Source organism: Erigeron canadensis, chromosome 1 (genome assembly GCF_010389155.1).
Source record: "Erigeron canadensis isolate Cc75 chromosome 1, C_canadensis_v1, whole genome shotgun sequence".
Taxonomy (NCBI): Eukaryota; Viridiplantae; Streptophyta; class Magnoliopsida; order Asterales; family Asteraceae; genus Erigeron; species Erigeron canadensis.
Genome location: NC_057761.1, coordinates 31,999,574 through 32,026,486, shown reverse-complemented (window position 1 = coordinate 32,026,486; position 26,913 = coordinate 31,999,574). Strand labels below are relative to the sequence as shown.

Genomic DNA, 26,913 nt, shown 5'->3' with positions numbered 1-26,913 from the left:
TATTGATGTGTGTGATGTTTGTTTTTAAGTCGAAGGATGGTGTAATCAACTTTTTGAACATGGCTTATTAACTAGGGATAATGACATACGAATGTAACCACCTATGACAAAATGGTTATGTAATGTAGTGATCTACTCGGGTGGCTATGTAATGTATGCACCTATGTTTTTTGGGCTATACTATGTAAAATATGTACGGACCTTACATAGTATAGCCAAAAAAAAAATACATAGGTCCTTACATTGATTGACCCAAAGGGGTAAGTATCCTGGAATGTAACAAACTTTGGACGAATGTTTATAGTAGGAAATAACTAAAGTTTTGTGTATTGTATGTAAACAACTTTAAAAAATGTTTATTGTATGTCAAAAAACATATGTGACAACCATATAGAGGTGCCACTTGTCTGATTTTAATTGGTTGAATACATTTTCTTACATACAATAAACATTATTTTCGAGTTGTTTACATACAATACACACAACTTTAGTTATTTCCTACTATAGACATTCGTTCAAAGTTTATTACATTACAAGATACTTATCCCTTGACCCAAATAAAAAGGTTCTTACATTATATAGCTAAAAAAATATAGGTGCATGCATTACATAGCCACCTGAGTAGGTTACTACATTACATAACCATTTTCTCATAGGTGGTTACATTCGTATGTCATAATCCCTATTAACTAAAATGAATACTTGACATTCATGTTCATACAATTAAATCTTATTGATGTTTTAATTGAAGTGATATTTATTAAAATAATAATAATAATAATAATAATAATAATAATAATAATAATAATAATGATGATGATGATAATACATAAACAAAGAAATAAATGAACTATCCGCTCGCTTCTTTTATGTTTTGATGGGTGGTCACATGGTCAGCATTAGATTCCACGAGCAATGGAGACCAGTAGAAGTCAATTGAAACATCGTATTCCTGTATTTTCGTGTTAATATAAGTATGGGTGGGTTACAATAGAGACTCCTTAAATTAGGTATTGGAACCACGTTAGTGTGACCGTCACTAATCGTTTATCATTCCTGATATGATAATTGACGATAACTGAAATCCCTATGTCTAGTAAATATATGATGGGCGTATTTATTCATAAAGACATGTTATAGGGTTTTCCATTAGGTGATTATAACTAAAAGGACTAGTAGGGTACTCTACCTTACTACTTGTATTGTTTTTTGGGTGATATAAAAGCTTACTGGGGTTTCAATTCCCCTTTACCTCCCCCCCCCCCCCCACCCCCCCAAAAAAAAAGAGGACTAATGGTGCATACAGTAAAAACTAGAAGGGTTGAAAGCGTAAAAATACTCTCATTATAAATAGAGAGTCATTAACCCTAAGTTAAGGTTAATCCCTAATTCCCTACACATACTATACCCTAATTTTCGTGTGTTTTCTGCTTAGGAATCCGTGCATAACATTACAGCCGGATTTCTCATCTCATCATTAATCAATCATCTTGTTTTGGGAACCCGAAATCAATGGCAACTATGTTTAATGTCTTTACAGGTTCTACATGATCATCTGGTGAGTATTATTACTTGAATCAAATCATGTTTATTCCAACATTAGGGACCATTAGGGACATGTAACTTACACATATAACAAGTTTTAGAAGTTAATTATTGATTTTAAGCCTATCATAACATTATTAATGTAATCTTTACTCTTTTATAAAGCATTTTGGTTTTTATTTATGATATGTCTTAAGAAGTTATACATATCTATTTTTTCAAAAAACTCCTTTCATTATATTTATTGTTTTAAAATGCTCATCCACACTAAAACACTAAATTACTATATCTACCCTTATAATAAATTTTAACTTCTAAAACAAAACTCTGTCGCAACGCGCGATTATTATGCTCGTTATGTAAAATGGAGTTGTAAAATTAACGACCAAGGATGGACGAAATTAAAGAACAAAGAGCTAAGCAAAATTAAATTAATGTTGGCATGTAAGAATTTGGGCCTATTTGTTAATTTTCCCATGGAGTTCAAGGAGTTTGATGGAGTTATCGGCTGCAAACAATATATGAGTGGGTGTATTGAGTTGGATGAATGATAAAGAAAAAAGAGTGAAAACAATTTAAATATAAAAATATACTTTTTTGATAAATAGTTTGTAAACTATACCATTTTGGTAAATATGTTTTCTAAATACACCATTTAAGTTAAAAAGTCGTCCACATTATGTTTTACTAAATTACTCGTATGAAAATGAAAATAAACATATCTATTATGTTCTGTTTGTGGTATTTCCCTTTAAAGAATAGAACGCAAAAAAATGATAATGACGGCCCTTCAAGCAACCTCCTAGTTAAATTGTATCCCAAATGGATGTTAATAATGCAGCTTATATATATATATACAATTTCATTATTTTGGCAAAAAGCCGAAAAGGCTGCAGGCTTTAAATACATATATATGTTGCATTTCTGTTGTAATTCGACAAGTTACGAAAGGAACAAAAAATGTAGCGTATATGCAGCGTATGATTGTTCTGGTAAAGTTTGGTTATGTAAAATATGCACATATTGGTTTGGAAGCATTGAATAACTTTGATTGTTTGGCAAAAAAGGTAAAGACCCATTTTGTTGTAAACTCGCTCTTGAACTTTTTGAAAGCTTTTGAAATGTTTAGTGAAGTGATTATGTCATCTTTGTATTAGTGATTGGCTGATTGGTAGTCGGAAGTTTGGATTTGAGTCAAAATGTTTTAAAATGTCAAAAGGAGTTTTTTTTGAAATTAAGCAGAAAGCGTGTGTTATGTGTCAAAAGCGTGTTCGCTGAGCCACAAAGCGCGGTCGATGCAGTCCCCCATCGAACGTGCTCCATTGACTTCGTTGCTTACTTTTTACCGAGTCTTTGTTTGACCTTTTTGGGTTCTGAAACTTGCATGATAATCTATTTACATCATTTTAAGAACATTTCAAATGTTTTTTTCTTGATTTGAAACATTTCAATTTTTCACGAAAAATGACCATATTTTTCCAAGTATAAGACATAATTTTTTTGTGTATTAATATTTAAAGTCTATTTGGGTTGAGTCGTTTCATTTATACATTAAAATGCGGCCTAATGGTAGGGTAAATAATCACAAAATGAACGCACATCATCTATACACTTAAAAATGTAAATATACGTTATATTTATCAAAAATGAGTAATAAAAATATATAACTATAAGATAAAGTAAACAATATAAATTCCTGGTTCGGTTTGGTGTTTATGTTTAGAATTCATATGAAACCCAAACCGAAACATAACTTTCGGTTTTCAGAAAACCAAAACAAAAACTCATCGTTTTTCCAGGTTTTAGTTTTTTCGGTTAGGAGTTTTTTTTTTTTTTGGTTTTTGGTTCTCTTTTTACTCACCCTTGCTAAGGACAACAACTACTTTAAAGCAAACAATAAATGAACAAATAAAACTAATGGACCTACCAACAAAGGGATTGTCAAACAAAAAGAAGATCTTTTAAATTTTAGGGGTCACTTTACTTATAAAAGTTTTTTTTTTTTTATGTAATATATTTGGATTTGGTGGAATGCCCTTCCATATACTCAACTTTAATCCGAGGAAATTCATAACGGAAAAAACCTCTATTTTTAATTTTGGAAATATTTTGTTCACATCAAATTTTGAATTGAATATCTCTACGATATACTAATCTATCTATGTTGATAACGACTTAAAAAAGCTCTTGCTGCATTCTTGCATGAGTGGGTTAAAGGAGTCATATTAATATCTTTCGCTAGGGTGAGCACGAACGTTAATATGAAAAGACACTATAGAGGCGTTAGACGATCCACATTCACAACCCAACCAAACAATACTATTCATTAAAAAAAACTAAATTTTCTTTCTTACTTTTACCCAACCCAACAAAATCTCAATTTTATATTCCCATTAACAACCCAACCAAATTATTATTTTCATATACGTTAATATCTGATAATTAATATTTTTATATTCAAAATTAATTTAAAAAGTTAAAATAATATTTTGTTTCAAAAAAATAAGTTAGTTATCATCATTAAAAATATAAAAATAAATTTATCCTAAAAGATATTTCAGATTTTATTAAACATTTAAGAAAATAAATAACTCATTGTATCATATATAAATAAATTATAAATATAAAAAAGTAAAATACTACCAAAAATTATATAACTATAAAATACTGGCCACTATATTAATATATGTATCATTTTTCCCCATAATTAATATCTATACTATCTATATAAACAAACTACCCCTCCAAAATTTAATACTCTACCTTTAAAATCTCCAATTTACCCTTTTAATCTATACTCTTATCAAACACTTTATCCCTGAAATTCTAAAAATACCCTTAAAAGAAAAACTTTAGGCATGTCCCTTCCTTTCCCTGAAACAACAACGGCGGTTTGCACTTTCAGCCGGACTAAGAAACACTTGAGTTGAATATACATTCATATAATAACACGGTACCGCTACTTAACCAGCGTTTTTTTTCTATGTCCCGCCGCATTGCGCGGGTACAAAGCTAGTCTGAACAATGTACACCGAACAAACAAGTTAGTCACGCATTTGATGGGTCCTATCAAAATATCACCCACCTGGGGCAAACAAGTAAATTTCCATGCGTAAATAATCCAGTCAACAGAAAAGGAGAAGAAGAAGCAATAATAAACTAAGTGAAAATAAGAAAAAAAAAAAAAAATTCAAAATCCCCGCTCTCAAAACCCTTTCTCCCAATATCCCTTTGCATTCCACATCTCAGTAATCCAGTAAGCAAAAAGGTTAGGGTTTTTACTCGATGGTGAGATTGCGTCTCGCAGGCATCGAAGTACCGATAATCGGCAGCGATTCGACAAAATGGTTGAATATATCGCTGCCCCAACCACCATCACCACCACCACAGCTACACATTGCTCCTCCTCTTACTACAGACATCTCTTCTTGCTGCAATGTCGGAGACCCCCCAAATTATTTCATCTGGTATTCAACATTTCATCATTTCTTTTTTTACTTTTATTAGCTATCAGTCTTTTCATATAGATGCACACACACACACACATGATGTATATATATACACAGAACTTGCTTCCTTGTTGCTTGTTTTGTATTATCACACATTGGGAAGGCATACATATGTATTTAATGATTGATTAGGGTTAACCTGAGAACAACAAATATTGAGAGAACCTTGAGAACCACTTTCTTTTTCTTTTTTGGTGTGGTTTTTTAATTTTTATTTTTTGAATATATTTTTTTGTTTTTTATTTTCTTTTAATAAAAACCCATTCCAAAAAAAAAAAAAAAATTATTTTAAAAAAAAAAATCATATGGGTTACGCGTTGAAAACGTATGGATACGGTGCGGGGGTTGCCCTCATCCATTCGAATGGGGTTGTCACCAGACGCATATGGGAATGATATGGATTTGATGGACGTGGTCCAAGAGATGGTGTCGGTTTGATATGGTACGGGCGTAGCCCTTAACTCGAAGGGCAAAGCCTTTAGAGATGGATTTTTAGTGGTTCTCACTTGATCCCTTCACTTTATGTGTATATATATATATATATATTATTTGACCTCACTTTATATATCGCCTATTATTATTCATTAGAAATGTAGAATCACAAAATGTCTTGAGTCTTACTGTTTTGAAATATACGTTTATCCATTAACCAGGAGAATTTTTAAGACTCGTCCAAATGTCCTTGAGGTAGTTGAATTCTGCACCTTTTCAGAATTCCCAAGGGTTGGATTGCGGATCAATTTTGCTACTCCTTTATCTCCATTTGCTTTCATTTGCAAAAACGAGGTTTTTTTATCAGCTTTTCTTTTCATATTTACCGTATTATATCAGAATAACAGTAATGATTATATAATAATGTTTTCTTTTGCAGCATTCTAGTGCTTCTGGGAAACCATACATGCTCTATGCATTGAGTGTTTCTGGAGTTGCATATCTTATCAGACTGACTGATATTACTAACTATAGATCATGTTCTGTTTTCTCACCTGATGAGGTTGTTGAGTTAAATATTCAGAGTTATTGTGATTATGGAGGTATTACAGCTATAGCAGCCACCGCAGGGTGTCTTGTGATAGGAGGAAGAAATGGATCCGTTGCTTGTTTCCAACTTGGCATCCTTGATTTTAGTGATCCGGGTATGTATCTTTTGGTGTTTTTTTTTGTTATTAAAAGGCGGCAGACAAGGCTGCTATCATACGTATTCATCTTAGTATTGGTTTTTCAATTTACAACATTGTTTCTAGAAAATAAAATATGCACTGATTTCAATCTTTCGTTTTATCTTGTGATTCAGTATTCAACTATCTCTCTTGTCAATTCTTTCATCTAATAAAAGAAAACCCAAAATATCATTTTCACTATGTCTCATGAGGGACGTTTAGGGGGTTCGTAGGTGGTGCGTTTTCCAAGACGGGAGAGAAAATGTGGTGCTTGTTTGTTGTCTTTTTAATGGCATCGAGGTAACTGTACATGTACATTATTAGTCAAAAAGCCTTCCAAGATAGTTCAAAGCAAATGTTTTGAATATAATACTGGGGCAAAGCAAGTACATTTATCTTGGAAGGTAAATCAAGGTAATTCAAGGTAAATTAAACCATTATATGCACTGGGGCAGTCATTTTTTTCTTTTAAATTTTAATAGGCTTTAACATCTATTAATAGGTTAACTTCAATTAGCAAACCAATACTATTAGAATTAAAGCATATATTTAAAGCAAATTTATTGGTAGTTAGTGATAAAACGTGACCCAAATCGACCCATTCATAATCAAAAGGGCCAAAACTGTCGACTCTACTCTTTCTCATGACTTTGTTTATTAGCTGCCATTGAGTTTATGTAAATCAGAGGATGATCTTAATCATCTTATGCTTTAACAAAAGGCAACTATCTTAGGTTTTCTGCATGAACTACTGGATGACTCAAGATTGCGGAGTTTGATGTTCAGGTAATCACTTAACTTCTGTCAGGTTATTTATTATTGATAATAGGGTTTGGGACTTTCTATGCAATCTTATACTAATTAGAAATGCTTTATAGCTTAGTGGAATTATCAGAATGCATCTGACAATCTGACATTAGGAGTTGTGCTGTTTCTTCATTTAGAAGCCTTAATGTCTTATCTAAATTAAAAGTATATATTGACATGATATAAAAAATCTTAATGTCATCTCCATCTTTTCCTTTTCATGCCTGATTGAAGCTGAAAAAACTTACACCAAGCTCTACTATATGTGTGTAATAACTACTGTCTGGTTTTGTTTCTTTTCTTTTCGGTAATCATTACTGCCGACTTTTGAAATGTTTTTGTTACAATCAAATTCAAGCTACAAACTTGGTTCCATAATGCCTTTATCCTTAGTGAGTGTAATCTATGATTCTTTAATATTTCATGGAGAGGAAATCCTTCATAAACTTTATTAAGCTATTTTAAATTTTTATTTCAGAATGACCGTAGCTCCCGTGATGGATATGGTATGTTTAAAGATTCATGGGAGTAAAGCTCTTATTGTACTACATTTGGATGGAGCAATACGAGTATGGGACCGTTTGAGTTTCAGAAGACTTCTGAAGTATGGTATGAATGTTTTAAAATCGAAAGGCAAGTCCTGTGACTCTTTACCCTTAGCATACATCTATTAGTTTTTGTCAATGCAATGCTTTAACTTATGAATCTGTAGCTAAAAAAGGGACCTTTTACGTACAGCATTTTCATATGTTCAACTAAACCTCTCGACCAAAGAGCCTCTCTAATCCTAAACATTTTGGGGTATTGCCATATGAATATAAAAATCATGCAAGCACATATGTTGCAATGCAAGAGCATGCATTCCTGTTTAAATGAAGAGTTTCTGAAGCAAAATGATAATTTGCACCTTGCGAATTTGTATACCATCTTGACTGAATTGTCTTTTCTGAATTCTAGTTAAAATCAGTTCGTCTTCAAAGAGACTTTTATTAGCTATTTACCATAGCATATAGAAATCGATTGGAGAGACAAAAACTAAATTTCAATTGAAACCAATATCTCTTCCTGTAAATTAAAAATCAAATTGTTTTATTTACCATTGTAATTGGAGAACAAAACATTGTATAGAGAGGCATAGAACATCCATGGGGATTGGAGAGCAGCCATATAGTTTATGAGTGGCAATATAGATCTGGTTTTTCTTAATTTCTTTACCAAAATTGTTTATCTGTGAATGATTATGGCATACCAAGAAGGAAGCTTATCAGAAGTAATATTATTTTACCAAACATTCGGAGATGTGATTCGTTGAATCCTACCATAGGTATATCCGTATATACGAGTTAATCTTAGATTATATCACCACAAAATTACGTCTATATCTTGAGCTAATTAATTGAAGTCTTTAGGGTCCAAATGGAAACATGATCACATATTAGTTTACTATTGACTTCGCAACAATGACATATGATGGTTTCACCATTAATTTATGTTTGTAATATTTTAGGAGTTATATTCACGAGGTTATGGGCAGGAGAATCTACCAATGATACAAGTATATTACCTTTGGCGGTCCTGCATAAGTCTAATTCGGTACCTCCAGCAATTCTGAACTTTGAAATGTGTTGCTAACTTGCTATTAATTTCAATTTTACAGCTTTCAGTTTTACCGTCAAAGTAGGATTGCAATTACTTATTTTATTTCTATACTTCTAATGTTTTGCAAAAATGAGCATGTCTTTTCCTGATGTTACTCCATTCAGGGGGCTTTCATCTGAAATTTACTAATGTATAACTTTTCTTGTTACTTGGTAATTTCTAGTCTGGTTAAAAAGTATCGTCCAACTTATCTGAAACATGATGTGCCTCAAATTGAAGTCGTCTTTGATGTTATGCAACCTAATTGTCTGTGGCTGTGACTCTTCTTTAATGATATACTAATAAACATATATGTTTAAATCTAAACAAATTGATGTGAGCTTTGAGATTTTGAGATTGTTGCTCAATTCTTTTCTAATGTGAGAGTATACGTGGATGAACTTTTTCTAACATTTAGTAATATAAAATAAATGCTAATCAATAGTCAAGAAAACTTTTAGGTTCGTGAGTTCTCATGCTTGCATGATGTATATCTGGAGTATATAAATCAACCTCTTAAAGCGTATATTCAAGTGTCCTTAGCATATTCAAGCTCACATACCATTTAAGGATCAAAAGTGTAAAGGAAGTTGGATTGCCACATCTATACAGAGCACAAATTGAATATCAACACACATTGAATCACTGTCTACAGAGCACACATTTCTCCAAGTATAAAGAATGTGTATAAAACTTGCATTGTTTCAGTTTGTGTTTCAATTTGATTCTAGCTAGTTTATGTCCAACGATAAATGAGAAGTTGGTTTTGGATATAATGTTAGGGACTACTTTTACAATTTATATCTGTGGCCTACTAACATTCTTGTTAATATTTTAGGTTGTTGATTGGGAGACGATCTCATTATATAGTTTGCGACTTAATCTTGCAAGGGGGACTACTTTAACTATCGAGCCTTCAGCAATCAACATACCAATGCCGGTGGTGAGTCAGATTAGTCCTATATTTTTTGCTCAAAGGTGGAAATTATAATATAAAATGTCAGCTTTTACAATTGGCATTTTTTAGGGTCTACTCATTGACGTCAAAATTTCTTCAAATAAAATCTGGGTACTCGATGCAGAGAAGTTGGTGGTGCACAGCTTGTTAGATTCAAGTGAGAGCAGGTAAAGGATTTTATAATTTCGTTGGTGCAGTTTGTATAATCAGTTACTTTATATTTTACGTGTTTAGCAAAATGCGCAATTGTGAAAGTGGTTTCTTATTCTTTTAGTACACATTTTTGTTACCCTTTGATTTCTTCAAAGAAACAGAAGTGCTGATACCAGATGATGCAGTGTGGAGGCTGCAATTCCAGCCCTTTTACCTATAAATGGGTTGATATGGGTTATATTATTTTAGCCAGTTAAATATGTTAACCTAAAATAACTACCAAAGGACACAAGTCAAATGGGTTTTAAGTTATTCTGGAATGTGTTCAATTCAAATTGGTGATATTCTGATATCTAGATTTGTTTTTTGTAATAATAGCTTATGTTATTATTTAAATGAAAAGAACGAATGAAAATCTGTTTTTGGGTTTCTTTTCAATTTGACTGACCTGTTTTTATCAGCACTAATAATTACCAAAGGACACGAGTCAAATGGGTTGTAAGTTATTCAGGAAGTACTGGTTAATGTTTTTTGTTACTTCTACTCTTAATATCCGTGAATTTAGAATTGAGTTCCTTGACTATTCTCCTAGCATTTCTTCACTTGTCTAATAATATCTGTTTTTATAAACATATTATCACGAGTTTTGGTTGTGTCTTATATTGATAAATTTAGCAAATTATTTTTAGGATACCCAAGGAACTCTACAGTTTACACAATATAGACATTGGTTATGAACTATTTCAGAATGAGCATGCTGCAGATGATCTTCTTTTGCTTGCTTATGCACTGTATCCATCTGCAAAGGTACTGTGAACTTTATACAATTTCATACGCTTTTTATTTCTACTCGCTATGTCTCTCCTAAATTCTTCTGTCTATAACCATGATAATGTTCAAAAGTTTTGTCATTATAATAAAATAGTCAAAGTGGTTATCTACATTGAAGATTGGGAAATTAGAGGTAGAAGGTTCAAACCTTGTTTAGGTAAAAAAAAAGGAAAAGGAAATATCATAACTATTGTGCCGATTCCAGTATTCCTTTGGGAGACCTTTACCAGGTTCAGGATTGTGTGGTGGTGGTCCCAGACCTCTTGGATTGTTCTGCCAAAAGGCCAGACACCACGTTTATAAAAATTGTCGATTTGATAAATTCATGTTGTCTGTAACATGTGGTTGTGCCATTAACAGTTTTTATCTGTTCCAAAAAATTGCAGGAGCAAATTGTGTCTCATGTATCGTCCATCTTCTCACGCATGTTTTTTTTTCCTGGCGTTTACCATAACTCTGTAATCCGAGCAACACTTCAATATCATAACAAGCACTTTACAGATTCCGAGTTTAATTCCTTAACTGTTGATGGTTTGAAAAAAGCGATCGTTTCTGTCATTGAACATGAGGTTTGGACTTTAAATAACGGTTTAGTAATAAATTGTTATTATTGATTAGGTTCTTATTACAGGTGGCAAGTTGGCCTGGGCATGTGGGTTAGGTGAAAATGAGTAATATTTGGTATTGGTTAAAACATGCTGGGTTCGTCAAATATCACTTGAAAACATATGCTATTTTAGTTGTATTCTATTCTTTTGTGTACAACGGCCAAGGAGGTTTTACTTGTTAAAAAGGAAAATGTCATTCGCATAACTTTTGGTCTGTTTGACCAATTCAACCCATTTGACTAGTATCTTGTTTAGCCAAGATTTCATATTACCAGTTTGTGTGGTCAGAGATAATAGTATTACAAACTGGTAGCCGGTCCATTCATACGTAACCATCTGAAATTATCATCTCTATCCTAATATGATATCTTGTTTACCTGTCTTTGCATGGTGTGTTATGGTGGAACTGATGATGCATGGTATTTATTATAGGGCTCCTCCATGAGTTCGCTTTTCCTTCTTGATTGCTGGAAAAACTTCTGTTCGAGCTACTATGCCAATTGGTGTCATAAGAATGCACCCTGTGGGTTACTTCTTGATTCAGCTACTGGTGTTATTGGTTTAGTTAGAAAATCTTCAGTTTCTCTACTGCGGCAAGTGGAAAATATAGAGCTTCTTACTATCGGTATGTTTACATAACTATAAGTAAGCTATGGTCATGGCATATATGAACCATTTACTTATGGACTTCATTATCTGGTAGATTTTTTATTCTCTTTTGTTACTAGATTAAATATGTTCTCTATTCAAACCATGTACAAATTGTTCTGTTGCCTTTTGGTGTTTAGCTTTTGTAGAAACTGATATAGAGGTCTGAGTTCAGTTTGACCCAAAATAGTGTTGTTCAAAAATATAACTCGTACGTGTATAATGTATTATTGGCAACGGCCCCCAACATATTATAGGAATTTTTTTGTTTCACTTTGATTATAAACTATTCTCTATGACTACTGAAAATTGTAGCATTCTTGATTAAGATTTAGGCCGCTTGACCGACTACAAGAGCAAGCCAAACATTTAATTTGAACTCTTAAAGAATGAATGTGAAACCCTATTAGTTCTTGATATACAGTTTGGTAATGGGCTGAAATGGGTAACCTTTCAGTATTGGTCTGATGGGGCACATGGGCCAACTCGTCAAGACTTGTTTTTGTTTTTGTTTTTTAGTTTTAATTAGGTTTCAACACAAGGTTGTAAAACTCGGCCGAGTACTCGAAATTGGATCGGGGATCGGTGGGTAAATGGGTCGAGTTAGCCAGACATGACCTTAAACTTGGCCAACACATGTCAACGGTCAAAACTAGTCCGATTGGCTTCAAAATAGGTCTGATAATTGATGATGGTGGCGGTGGTGGCTGTGTGACGGTGGTCACCGATAATGGTGGCAGTGGTGCCTGTGTTAAGGTCTGTGTTTGAAGATAAAGGAAGAAAAGGAAAGAAAGGGAAGATGAATGGGCTGTGTGTGCTGTATAATTAGGGTTTCATCATTCTTTATATATACTCTACCATGTTCAGTTTTTGTTCTTCAAGTTTCAATTATACCCCAACAACACTTTTCTTATTTCATCATTCTTATGGTTACACTACAAGCCCCTATACTTGAAGTTTATAATTTTTTTTTAAATTTCAGTTACATATAATATCAAAATTTATATTTTTATATGTGAAGTACTCAACCTGATTTTTGCCGATCCGAGTCTTAAAAAACTCACGAGTCCCCCCCTTTTCCGATCCGATCTTGAGCCATGAGTTCCCCAACCTTGCTTTAATAAGATTGGTAAAGTGATAATTTAATGGCATTAGCAAAATCATTCAAGGAGGTTCTAAGCACGTAAGAACGTTTTGTTGACTTTTGAGCCGTTTGACCCAGGCAACCCATTTAACTGGTTGGGGATAAACTCAATTGAAATTGAATAGATTCAATCCTCATGGAAGCCTTACTACCATCATGATCCTGTTCATTTTCTGAGCATATTGTATTTGATGTTCTTAATAGGGTTGGATTATAGACTGGGAGAAATTGCAAGGTCTACCATTAACATATCAGGTGATGAATGTAGAGTTTTCTTTGAGGTGCTTAAGTGCACCACTAGACTAAGTGAACAGCTGGGGAAACGTGTCACTGCTTTACTGCATGAATCGTTTTTCAGTGACCCATCTGTATCTCCTGAAGATGTTGTGGGACGTATATTAAGGGTTCTAGAAACCGGGTATTCTTCTTCTATAACTGCTCTTTATGAATCAGAGCCAGGTATTGATACTGAGCGAGTTTGTGACCACAAGACTCTCAGAAAAATCCCCATAAGTATTTTGGTATCGCTTAATGGGTTGTACTGAAAAGCTGGAACCTGGGACAAAGTTCTTGATGTAATATTAAAATACTTGAACGTCTTAGTTCCTCCAAAGAATGAAAACAATTCGACTTCCGATGCGGTTTTTGATCTTAGGACATGCATTAAAGTTCAGATGACTTCACAGGTTGCCAACTTGATGTTTCAATCTGCAGTGGACATACTATTGCTGCTCAGATATATGGTGAAGTTAGGTGGCCAGGTCAGTATCTGGTCTTTTCACCTGGAACAAATATGCATGTATATATATAGACACACACACACACACACATACAGAACGCGAACACCCATATAACTATGTCTTTGTTAGTCAATGAAAATTGCAAACGAAAGATGGGAAAGCTAATTTCGTCTTTCTTTTGCTTAAACAGATAAATATGTTACCAGGTGATGTTTCCAGGGTGCACCTTGAGTTATATCCACTTGTCCAAGAAATCATTATTGAGTGGCATTTAATACATTTTTTTGCGACAACACCTTGTGAATCACCTACCTCGGAAGATTTCAGTTGTCGACTTCTTTCACAAATTGGTAGGCTTATGTTAATATTAGAAGTTTAAAACTCTTCACCCGATCATCTTTCTAGTGTTAGCTATTCATAGCAATGTACACAATTCTGATTGTAGCTATGCTCGTCATTTGATATCAAATAGGGGTGGCAAGATGGGATGGTGGGCAATGAGTTAAAGTAGGGTCAGGGTTACACGGGTAATTTTTATAGTAACTGGCTTACATGGCGCAGTCGGCCCACAAAGACTTACCGTTCATCCAGTCAAACCTTACCAAACGGTTAATGTGTTAATTTTTATCATTTAAAAACTTGTTATTACAGAGATAATTAAATCTTGAAATAAACTGCATAAGAGGATGTATGCATTAAAAGTAGACTTTTGGCGACTTTCAACTATTTCTACTTGTTAGCTAGTTTTTTTAGTTGACCCAGTAGACAATATATCTAAGTTAATGGGTTGAGACTGACACAATACCAAATTTCTTAAATAGTATAGGCATCAGTTTGATTTATATCGTTTATAGTTTACTTATTACTTGTATGTTGAAAAAACTTCACACATCTTTTATTTATGTATGACCAGATACCAGTGCTCATCGAATATCATGGAATGACAAGTTTGTGAATCGTGACATTACTTTGGCGTTCATCCTGCTACTTGATCATCAAAGCTCTTTTGAAGACCAGGGTGTTAATCTAAAGTATCTTCCAAATCTTGGCTCCTTCATTGCTCCTGTACAGAACTTCATAAGTTGGATAATCTGGGGAAGGAGTGAAGATAGGCCATCTTCTCTCTCTACTCGCTCAAGTATGCTTGCTTTGATCTTGCTCAAGCATGGTCAGTTTCATGCTGCTGAGGTTAATTACTATGACTCTGATACTCCTTTATTAGTGATAGACATCAACTCAGCCCATTTATGCGAAATCGTTGGATCATGTTGATAATGGGTCAAACGGTCAAATGACTGGTCAGTGGATTGAGCGGCACCTGAAATGTATTCGAATGCACACAAGCTGTTATATTGTTTTCTTTAAAATGACTTTCTTTTTTAATAATTGTGTTGAATACGTTAACTATTGGAAAGTTTCAAAAACGATTGAGCAGAAAGTTTGTTGTGTCAGACCAACCCAATCTAACCCACACTTAAGATTACCTATAATGATCTAGTGATCTAGTTTGTTGTGATATCAAGAAGCTTGCTGAAAGTTTGTATCTTTTGATTTAAGCATCTGCTTACTCTAGTAAACCAAAATCTACTCAAGGGGAGAGTATCTGCAAGTATTCAGGGTGTGAACAATGGACGGTGCACACTTCTTCACCTCCTTGGCTGTTGTCTTCTTGCACAAGCACACCGTCAAGGCACTTGCACCGAGAAGAAACATAATGAAGCTATTTCCTGCTTTTTCAGGTATGTATCATGTCACAACGTCCCCCAGTTATCTATCTAGGACAACTGGAACGTGAACAGCCTTATTAAGCACAGTTGTACTAAAAGCTCAGTGAAACAATATTCCAGATAGATTTAACTTAGAAAAGTAACACATGGATGTTCAATATTTAAACTTCATTGAGTCTTGGAAAAAACCACCTCTAAGGTGGCCTTGTGGTCAGGCATCCTGATTTCCTCACAAGAGGTCTCAGGTTCAAAACTTTCTAGGTAACATCTTGGGGATTTCTAGGAAAGGTCTCAGGTGGATACCCCAATCAGATCGCTTTCATCTGGGTCAAAAAGACTTTCCTTTCTTGGGTGACTTGAACATGGAAAACTACCTTCATTTACCTGAGTCTTGGAAATTTTGTATCCTTATGCAATGCTTCTGGCTTTTTATGATATGCTCATAACTCGATTCAAGATTTCTCCATGTCATCATTGTTGGTGATTCCTTTTAAAGTATGTTTTGTGAAGAAAAAAGAATTATAATGTAGATCAAAAGACATTCAAAACCGCGATAAGCAATCATGAAAAGGGATTATTGCGTTGATACTCACTCTACATATAGCATGTTATTGGTGTGTGGGTTAAAGGTGACAATGCGGACCTATGTACCTGTGAACAATTTTGTCCAGGTTATGTTTTATATGTAGTTGGCAAACCGGTAAAAAAAATACTCATAAAATTAAATGTCTCTGCAGGATAATATTACAAATGGCCGAAATAGTTAAATGTGACAGAATGTAAGTTATTAAAAACTGTGACAGCATATCATATATGATACCTAATCATTTGGAAAACTTTTCCAGGTTGACCCACCCTTACCTGTTCAGAAATTTTACTCATTTATCGTGTTACACATGACGCCTAATCAACCTCTTTTTCATTTCTAGCGTAGATATATTTGAGAATATGTTTTATCTTATTAATATATCTTGTGTCAACAATATGTCAATAACATTTTACATACTTAATGTGTTTTTAGAGCGGCGTCTTTTGATGGGGCTCCAAAGTTATTGCAGAATTTTCCATATGAATTCGGATTGTCGCACCTTGGTTTCCGTAAGTCCTATCTTGCTGGCTGTAAATAATCAAGTTTTTGATGTTAAAGTACTATTCTTATGGTTCACTTTTCTGCAGCTTATCATGTCTGCCCTGGTGCTTGGAAGCTTCATTATTATCAATGGGCAATGCAGATTTTTGATCAATATAATATGAGTGCAGGTGCCTGCCAATTTGCACTTGCTGCTCTTGAACAAGTTGATGAAGTATTGAGCCTTAAAGACACTTTTTCTGGGAAAGATTTACTCAATGAATCACCAATTACCGCCAAAGGACGAATTTGGGCAAATGTATTTAAATTTAAACTTGATTTGGATTGTTACCAAGATGCATATGGTGCAATTATCTCAAATCCAGATGAAGAAAGCAGAAACAGTTGCTTGAGGCTTTTTATCAGTGTTCTTCATGAGCGTGGTGCCCTTAAGGTTACTTCGTACAACTACCACTAGCTATGCTTTTAATTGATCAACTCAAGTCGCATCTGGATTTCTGTATTTAGCTAAAACATACTTGAATTTGGATTGTTCTTGTAGATTCTTTGTGATGGTCAACTACCTTTTACTGGTTTAGTCGAGAAGGTGGAGCAGGAGCTTGTTAGGAAGGTGTGTAGCAGTTTATAAGAAAGTAATTTAGAGGTTGCGTAATGTTGACATATTTCCTTATGAGTGGGTTGATTCGGGCTATGCTTTATCTTTAATAAGCAAAACTGGCTAGTACAAGTTAAAGTTTCATATAAATTGTAAACGGATCAATTGGGTTTCATGGTTAAACTGGTCCAAAGGTGCCAAATGTGTGTTATTTATTTGTTCATCCAACTTAATTCACTTTTAAGAAAGCTGTTGGTTATTTAATCTTTGTAACCATATCTGGCACACTAATTGTATAAAAAAAACAAAGTTTTGTTGACAGAAAGTGTTCTTGGTTAACCTAACTCAACCAAAACTTCGTCTATTTTGACATGTCACCTACACCCCTTCCCACACCCATTTTGTCAACTGCAGCTGCTGTTTTGCTAATTCATCCATGGTTTTTTAACAGTTATAATAACTTTGTGTAGGTGGAGCGTTCAGATATTGCAGTGAAACCAAACTCTTATAAACTATTATATGCATTCGAAATGCATCGACATAATTGGCGCAAGGCTGCAAGTTATATGTATTTTCGTTCATCACTACTGAAAAGTGAAGCTGCTTTGAAAGATAACCAGGTCCGATCGCTGGCGCTGCAAGAAAGATTAAACTGCCTCTCTGCAACTATAAATGCATTGCATCTTGTTCATCCAACATGTGCATGGATCAACAACCCCTTGCTTCAAGAAAAGTCCATTCTTAAAGAGGTGTATTCTGGTAATACGTCTAGAATCAAAATTCCAGAGGATGGTACTGTTTCCCAAGACTTGTACTCTTGTTTAGTGTTTACCACCCCAGTCACTTATGCATGTGGTGATTAAGCTGTTTTTATCAGTAATGTGTCAAACATGTATATTAAAATGTGTCAATTGAGTTGGAAGGTTCTCAGCATGTCGTTTTAGTGAAAAAAAAAACTTGTTACCTAATTTTTGATGATGGTGTATCAACTTCATCATACTCATATATGGCAGATTAGTTGTTACTATAATGAGTAAATTCCAACAGAAAGTATTGAGGGTCAACCGGACCCTTGTCAAAAAGTACGAGATTTAAGTGTTGCATGTTTTGACTCATTTTTCAGCCTAATTCACTGGTTCATTTTGCCACCTTTACTACCTACATCACTATTTGGCAAATTATTATATGCAAATCTGCTATTTGTCTTTTGCAGAAGCTAATGATCCTTTCCCAAGTCAGAAATTGGATTCCTGCTTGGATGTTGAGAAACTAGAAAACGAGTTTGTTTTAACATCAGCAGAATATTTGCTTTCGTTAGCAAATATTAAATGGACATTTACTGGTACTAATACAAATGTGTTTCTTTCCTACTTTAATGTCCTTTAGAATTTGTACTTTATTTGGAGATTCTTAATTAAATGATTAGAAGGTTTTACATACTCCTGTATTGCATTAGGATGAATCTGAAGTTACAATAACTTTTACTAAATCCATTGGTGGGACAATACATTTTTTGAGGCCCACCCAAAAATTTAATTAGAACTTCTAAAACTTGACAAATATAGAAGTTAATGAAAGCAGGTAATATGATCAAGGCAAGGATCAAACTGTCTTCAGGAGCTTTTGCCTCTACTCCAACATTCTTCTGAATATGTTATATTCAGATTATCTTTAATCTAGATTACTCTTCTTTTGCGATTGATTTACCCTGTTATATGTTATTGAGGGATACTTTGAAAAGTAGGTTGGAGGGTCAAGTTGGGTGATATCTATTAGTGGTTACGTTAAAAATAGAAACTCTGAGTAAATAGGTTTCAAATACGTTTAATCTCTTCTGCCAATTTGGTTTGTTTTATGTAACCTACTTTTTGTTATATTTTGCATGGTTGTCTGGTTAAGGATAAACATCACTTGGATTTACTCAGTGATAATTAAATAGGTTAAAATTGGCCCCTCTAGATGATGTTAAAGCTTTGATCCATCTACTTTGATCCCTGCTAGTTAAACTTAAAAGAAAACAGATAGGATGAAAGTTTGTAGTAGTGTTATCTGCAAAAGATGATATTGTGTACTGTTAAGAAGAGGCGTTGTACTATTTGTCTTTTCTTAAAATAAATGTCAGGGTAATTGATATACCACTTATGCACTCTTTCAGGGATTGAAAAGCCTGACCAAAACTTGGTTGAGTTGCTGCTTCAGTCCAATTTATATGATATGGTATTCACTGTTTGTGTAAAATTTTTCAAGGGTTCAGCGTTGAAGAGGTATACTACATGTTGGTCTTCCTTGGAGAATTATCTCAGTAGTTATGATGCTTTTGTAGCTACATTTTTAGGATGCTGAAGCAATCATGATTTTGTGTTCAGGGAACTGGAAAGTGCTTTTATTGCCATGACACGGAAATGCTGTCCAAGCAGGTACTACACTTCATTTGTTTAAATAATTTTGGGTTTGCTTTTTCTTTTTTTTTTTTTGTTTTATCTAGTGGCAAGAAGGTCAAATCATGCAGTTTTGGTGATGGGTCAGATATTGCTTTGGTTGAATTTTCTTTTTTGTACTGCTCAACGAATGGTTCGGCATGAGCTGCAATTGCATTTATCTAAATAAACTTATAAATTCTAGTGCAATAAACAATTAAATATGATCGTTAAAGCTCTGTTACTATGATAACAATCTGGTTTAACCAAAAAATTAAAGAACGATTCAGGAGGTTTGAAGCATTAAAAAGACACTTTGAGTGACTTTCAACCTGTATGACTCATTTGATATGTTTTCAATTTTTACTTATTCATACTTACTTTAAAGCAACTTTTAGTATTATCCAACTGCTTGTCTTCAGATGCATGTGAGATTTGTTGAGCCTGAAGTAATATATATATATATATGTTTCTTAAGAGCCACTTTTAGTTGTATGCTAGCTATTGACTTTGTTTGATAAGCTTGAAAGCAGTCTGAAGTAATAACTATTTATATTCCCTTCAGGGATAAGGATGAGGGTGCCCATGATTCGGGTGACATCATTGCTGCAGCTCATCACTCCAAGAGGAATGACCAGTGGGATGCACTTGAGCAATACATTGTTTGTATTTTTTCTTAAGCATATCCATATTGAAATTGCTTGATGCAAGTTTTCTTGAGTTATCACGTCCTTCCGCTCATCATAGAAGTCTCTGACTGAATTTGATGTCCCCATTGTTAAGTTACCCCATCCGTCCTCAAATAAATATCCACTTAGAAACTACACTCAGTTTTAGAAATGTGTAATTAACTAATTATTATACCGTTCACCAATAAACTATTATATACACCACCAAAACCTCTTTTAATTGGTTAAATATGAAAGTGGACACGACATCTTTATTGGGACCGGATGGATTATTTGATAAGAGACTCGTTCTGGTATTTGTGCACATATAGATTTGTGAATAGCATGGCTTGTATACTAATTACTTCATTTTCATCATTTATTGTGTGATTTGACAAGCGTAGCAGGTGGACGTTAGGATTCAACCTATATAAAACAAAACTCAACTTATTATATACTTTTTGTTCTTTCTGGGAGTTGGTTATTCGCCATGCTCAAGTAACTTGTAACTCGTTTGTTAGCTTAACTTATTGTTATTGTTTGGTAATCAGATTACTTGCTTCAAAGCATATTAGAGGGACATATATATAAATATCTACATCATCATGCTCTTTCATTCTTATTTTTGAAGCTATGACTTGATTTTCTGAAGTTATACACATTTCTATGTGCTACAATAATCTTTTCTGAACTTGTATGACTTGAGTGCCTTCTTATCTTTGTACATTAACATTCTAGCTATAGGCAATGTTTGGTATGCTGGAATGGAGTAGCCTAACGATTCATGCTAACCTATTCAACTCCTTCTCTTAGTTCCCATGGAGTGCATTTTTTAGTGTGGATTCAGTTTCTAGGCAAATTTTGAAAGAGCGTATTATCTTATGAGTGCAAACTTGAAAAATGCAGGAAAAATACCAATGCTTACATCCTAGATTACCAGTGATTGTTGCGGAAACACTTCTGAGTGCTGATCAACTGATTCAACTTCCTGTTTGGCTTGTCCAAATGTTCAAGGTATAGTAGCTAAAATTCTGCATTTTATTGCAAAATGGGTCAAAAAGAGTAGTTGTTATAGCGGTTGCAATATACTGGTAATCTACACTTTTGTGCTTGCAAACCACCAGTACCATGAGTGTGATATACTCTTTGTAATATATTTGTTATCCACATGCCCTGCATTGACCGTGATTTGAATTAACAAATCAATTTAAACACCTATTTACTTAGATTTGTCAGTAGGGTATATGAAAGTATGAAACGTTGTGCATTTTATAGAAAGTTCACATTTGTTACAGCTTAGTATTCAAAGTTCTATATCCTCACCACCAACGGTAATTGATATGTGATATCCCACATAGCTTAAGGGGCACAATTATACGTAAAAAGGTACATTTTTTAAGAATAGCCATTAGATATCGTTGGTACTCTGTAAAAAACATAAACTTTTTTTCATTAACCTAGAAGTGCATCAACACAAAGAATAACTTATTTAAACAAGTTGTCATTTATTTGAAAAAAAAAGCTACAATTTCTTTATTACAAGCATAAAATAAGTATTGATGGGAATTATAATGTTTCATCTTCTTATACTGTTTATGGCAGAGCACGCTGAAAGGATGTTGGGGTATGGCTGGCTCTGAAACAACCCCTGCTTCATTGTTTCAACTATATGTTGATTATCGACGATATGCAGAGGCTACTAATTTGCTGCTTCAGTATATTGAATCTGTTGCATTGTTGGTATGTTTCACACTCCGTATTGTCTTATTTTGGTTTTTCTTTAAAAGAGCAAAATGGTTTCTCTAATTCAATCTCAGTCCCATATTTATTCTTGTATTAGTTTTAGTAGTGATGCTATATAAACATACTGATCATACTTGCATTTTGAGGATCACTGTTTACATTTTTAGCATGGATATCTAACGGTGTTCTTTATTAATGTTGGGTTCTCTAACGATAGTAGCTCAAACAGATTAAGCCGCTTTAATTATTTTACTCTAAACATCAACTTTTATTGAAGTAGTAATATTGTTTTCTTTAACCATATTAGTGTTTTGCCTGAACCCAGCATGAACAATTGAACATATTCATTTTTGGGTAAAAGGATATACCCTATGAATTTTATTAAACAAAAATAAATCAGGCAATGTGACTAAATGTCACATTGGCTTGTACAAACTACGCACCATTGTGCAAAAATATATTTGTATGCTTGTACAAACAAGGCACCATTGTGCAATAACAGAAACTATTATGGGCATTGACATGCCAGTCCCATAAACTACCTAGCCGACTATGAACAAAACAATGGGCTAGTTAGACAAAAAATTAGAAGCCTATGTCTCGTTAACTAGATGATAAGGCAGCTTCCACTCCACAAGAGCCTTTTCTACAAGGGTCGTCTTCTTGAACCTGAAGGTTAACAACTTGAGTCTAACGGTATTGATTACCACTTCGATTCAATTCAGAACTCGATCTTTTCTTCTTGTTGAAGATTCTTGCATTCCTTTCCTGCCATAAGTAGTACACAATAGCTGCCAGAACAAGCTTAAATATAGCAATTCTTATCGAGTTCTTTCTTGGCAATAAAATAGGATCAGCTATAATAGCATCCCAACTGCCCAATTTTGTCTTAATGTCGAAATTTCTTCGAAAATAAACTTCGGATATCGCTTTTATTTTTTGATTGCAATTTCATGACATTCTCGAATATGTGCAGAGACCAGCTGAAGTTATTCGTAGGAAGAAGACATCTGCAGTCTGGTTTCCATACAAAGCCATTGAAACCTTGTGGTGTAAGCTTGGTGAGTTGATTGATTCGGGCCATATGGTTGATCAATGTGAAAAGCTAAGAATGTTGCTAAAAATGGCCCTGTCCAAACATTTCCAACAGGTAATATTCTCAGGTCTTGGCTGCTCATTATCCTCCTTAAAGTGACCTTATTCGTTTTACGAATAGGTCGGTTTTCGTTGTTTCAAACCTATGGTTTAATGGGTTGAGAGTCATCTTGGTGTATTTAAGTGCATGGTAAAACCTTAGTAAGCAGTTTTTATATATATATTTTTCTTTTTTAAATGCATAAATGGGTTGCGTATTTATACGTAACCCATTTATTATAAGTTAATAAAAATGATGAAAAAAATATCAAACCCATTACCCACTCACCAATTTTCTGTATTCTGAAGTAGGACTTACTAGTTTTTTTTTTTGCATCCAGTTAAATGTAGATTCAGACGATGTAATAGCTTCAGCAATGTCATCTAGTTACAATTGAGCATCATTTGGAGATTGCTTTCATGGTTCACTCACCGTCTTGTAAAATAACTTTGATGTCTGTAAATACCTGAGGCAATTGGTTTTTGTGTTTGGCAAGTTTAAGGCGTAACCTAGTATCAAAGTAGTTGCAAGGCAACCTTGAAAGACCAGGGTGTTTGGACAGTGCTGATCTATTATTTTTGTTTGAGATATGAATACAATGCAATTGCAACTTGCTTGCTAGTGGAAGCCAACTATTGATTGGCCAAATTGGACCTTTCAACTATTGATTGGCCAAATTGGAGTAGTTTTAGACTCAACTCTTTGTAATTTATTTCGTCCTTTTGTACTCTAGCTTCTCACTAGCTTTTAATAAAATTTGAATGTTCGAAAAAAAAGAAAAAAAATTACCATCTAGCCAACAATATATTAAAGTCTTCTTGATAGTCTACGATTAAAGCGCCTAACAACCTAACAGAAAACACAATCTGACTAAGGAAATTGATAGTCTATGATAACTAGAGCGCCTAACAACTTAACGAAAAACACAATTTTACTATGGAGAAGTCATAAAAAAATGATTTAAGATACAACTTTATTCATTTCCTCAAAGCTCTTTATAGCTCCGAAAATCGCAAATATCAAAGACACTACAATGATGCTTTTGATACGTATTCCCTACAAGCCAAACACGTAAACAAGTTAGTTAAAAAGGAAATGATAATGCAAAATACTAGTTGAGGGTGGAGTCTGTCCCATTACATGCATATCAAATATTTTACTTTCCAAAATTGCATTCAATTAGCACTTGCAGATTTGTAGTCTTACAATATTCTTATAAATCATTGGTGCTACAAATGGTCGTTACCCAACCAAAATAATGTCTCCTTTATCTAGTTAGTGTTGCTAAGAAATCATGGGAGTCAACTGTTGTCAAGGTTTAGAATTACTTGCGCCTCCAAAATTAGTACTATCAATGTGTTGTATGAGTTACGAATCAATGTTTTGCCGAAAAGACAATTTATTTGCCTTTGTGTACGTAACAAGTGTTGTTAATGTTGTATTATGTTCATTTTAAATTTGAGAATATTAGCCAGTCAGGAATGTTGCCTGTTTGAATTTAACTAAGTGTGTTCGGTTTGGGTGGAATGGCTCAAGGCAAAGAGATGACTAGGCTGCCAGTACCCTAGCAAAATGAGGCATGTCAAGGAAAGCTAGCTAGCCTAATGCTATTGTATAGATTAGGAATTTGCATACAAGAGTGAAGCCCAGCTGATGAATTGAAGTGATTATAAACTAAATGGGTTAATGCAGCAAAGTGATAGAAAGATAAGAAGTACTTGGTATGTTGTCCCAGTAGGATTAAGAACAAGCAATATGTAATAAACTTGTATATAGAATATATTGTTGTTATTACACACTTGTGAATTTGTCTACACGTAATATCTAATATATATATATATATATATACACACACTAGTTGAATGGTTAAAAGTCAACCATTGTGTCTATTCGGTGGTAACCACCACCCTTTCCTACGATGGTGTTGATGGTTGTGTCTTTTGGCCAACCATTACACCCTTTCAAGTATTATCTAATTACATAATCACACCTTCTAATTACATACTAATATAATTATGTTTACAAGTCTTCGTTTTAACTATGTCAATGGTTAACTTCCAACATGGTAAATATAAGTTTGTGGTGTGATTAGATGACGTGTGGCATATGCAATTACCAGAGTACAAGCTTCTTATCATGCCCAGGTTGATAAAAATAGAAATAGAAATAGAAATAAATAAATAAATAAATTCTTATGATACATACATGTGATCAATCTGCGCATGCCTTATGCGTAAATAGCAAACGCATGGGATAATCAAACTCTGTAAAACATAAAAGTGAGATTTAGTTTAATCGTTAAAGTAAAAGGAATTTTATCATTAATTAAACATTACAAGATCCTACCACTAAGGTTCCCAACAAAGAACCAAGAAAAGCTATCAGCGGACCTGTAAGAAAAGGAAAATTTCACCACCATGAGCATTATTCACATTTATGAGATGAAAAGAGTAACTCAATCTTAATATTAAACCAGATTAGCATCAATCATGCGGTTGAAACTAATTCCTGGTACTTACCATATAGAGGGGCCACTAATGATAAGCATACAGCTGTAACCAGCCCTCTGCCAAGCCAATTGCCTTCCTACCAAAGTTCTCAACATTAAGCCGAACTGCAAAATTGTCAATGGCTTTGGCCATGGGTCATAATCCCATGACGAATCGTACTCCTTGATGAATAGCCTGCAAGATATTAGTATGAAAAAAACTAGAAATATTATCAATAGCACTCTTAACACACTTTTTAATTCATTTATTAATGTAATATTGTTATACTATTATAGTATTATTCCCTATACTATATACATACTGCTATTGCTATGGGCCTATGGCAACAGTTACAGGCAATGATTTTCCCTTTTCAGGTCCACTCTTTAAACTTAACAAATATAGATTGAACAGCTTCCCAAAATATTTCATATCCAAGGATAGCGGTTAAAGCATATACTGTAACCAGCACATAACTTCAACATAGAAAACATGAAGCAAAAATCAGTTTTTAGTACCATCTGATTAATAGATAAACTCAATTTTTAAGAAAAAATCTTCAAAACTCTATTTTCTTACCTATATGAAAGAACTATTGAATATCGATCCTTGTTAAACATTAGTGTGCAGCTCTGGGAGATACACATGACCATCATATGCATATGCAAAAAACCCACAAGCCATAGGGAACCTTGAAGCATTTATAAAAACTTGATTTCTTTGATCAGCTTTGTAGCCTCCCGTCCAAAAAATCGAAACCAAGATCACAATACTGAGTCCGTTACAAACAACACCAATACCTGGATTATTGGGAAAAATTAAAAAAAAATCTTTTCAAAAGATTTAACAAGTAGTTGGAAATTTTCACGTTTGAAAAAAATTAATTACAAGGTTTCACTAGATTCTAAACTCACCCGTCCAAACCAAATCCGCAAAATTCTCATGTAAGAATGATATAGAAGTCATCGCGATAATGAAGATGGATATCATTAAAGCTCCAGACGAGATGTTGATGTCATCAAACTCAAAAGACATGACGATGATAGATGCATATGGTCCGAGCAAATCACGAAGGATGATAACCGATTCTACACAAGAGTGAAACCGAGTAGATGAATTGAAGTCATCGGGACTTTTCAAAGAAAAACACGATAGCGTGGATTGAAAAATAAAAAATAGAGAAAATTTCATTACATACCCTTAGGGTATGTCATATTATTAAGTTTCACCATTAATTGAAGCCTATGTCTCGTTAACTAGATGATAAGGCAGCTTCCACTCCACAAGAGCCTTTTCTACAAGGGTCGT

At 33.9% G+C, this 26,913-nt stretch overlaps 1 pseudogene; it reads left to right on the top strand.

The window, feature by feature from the left end:
- The first annotated feature begins 4,780 nt into the window (after positions 1–4,780).
- On the top strand, positions 4,781–23,708 carry LOC122585876 (annotated as a pseudogene).
- Positions 23,709–26,913: the final 3,205 nt, after the last annotated feature.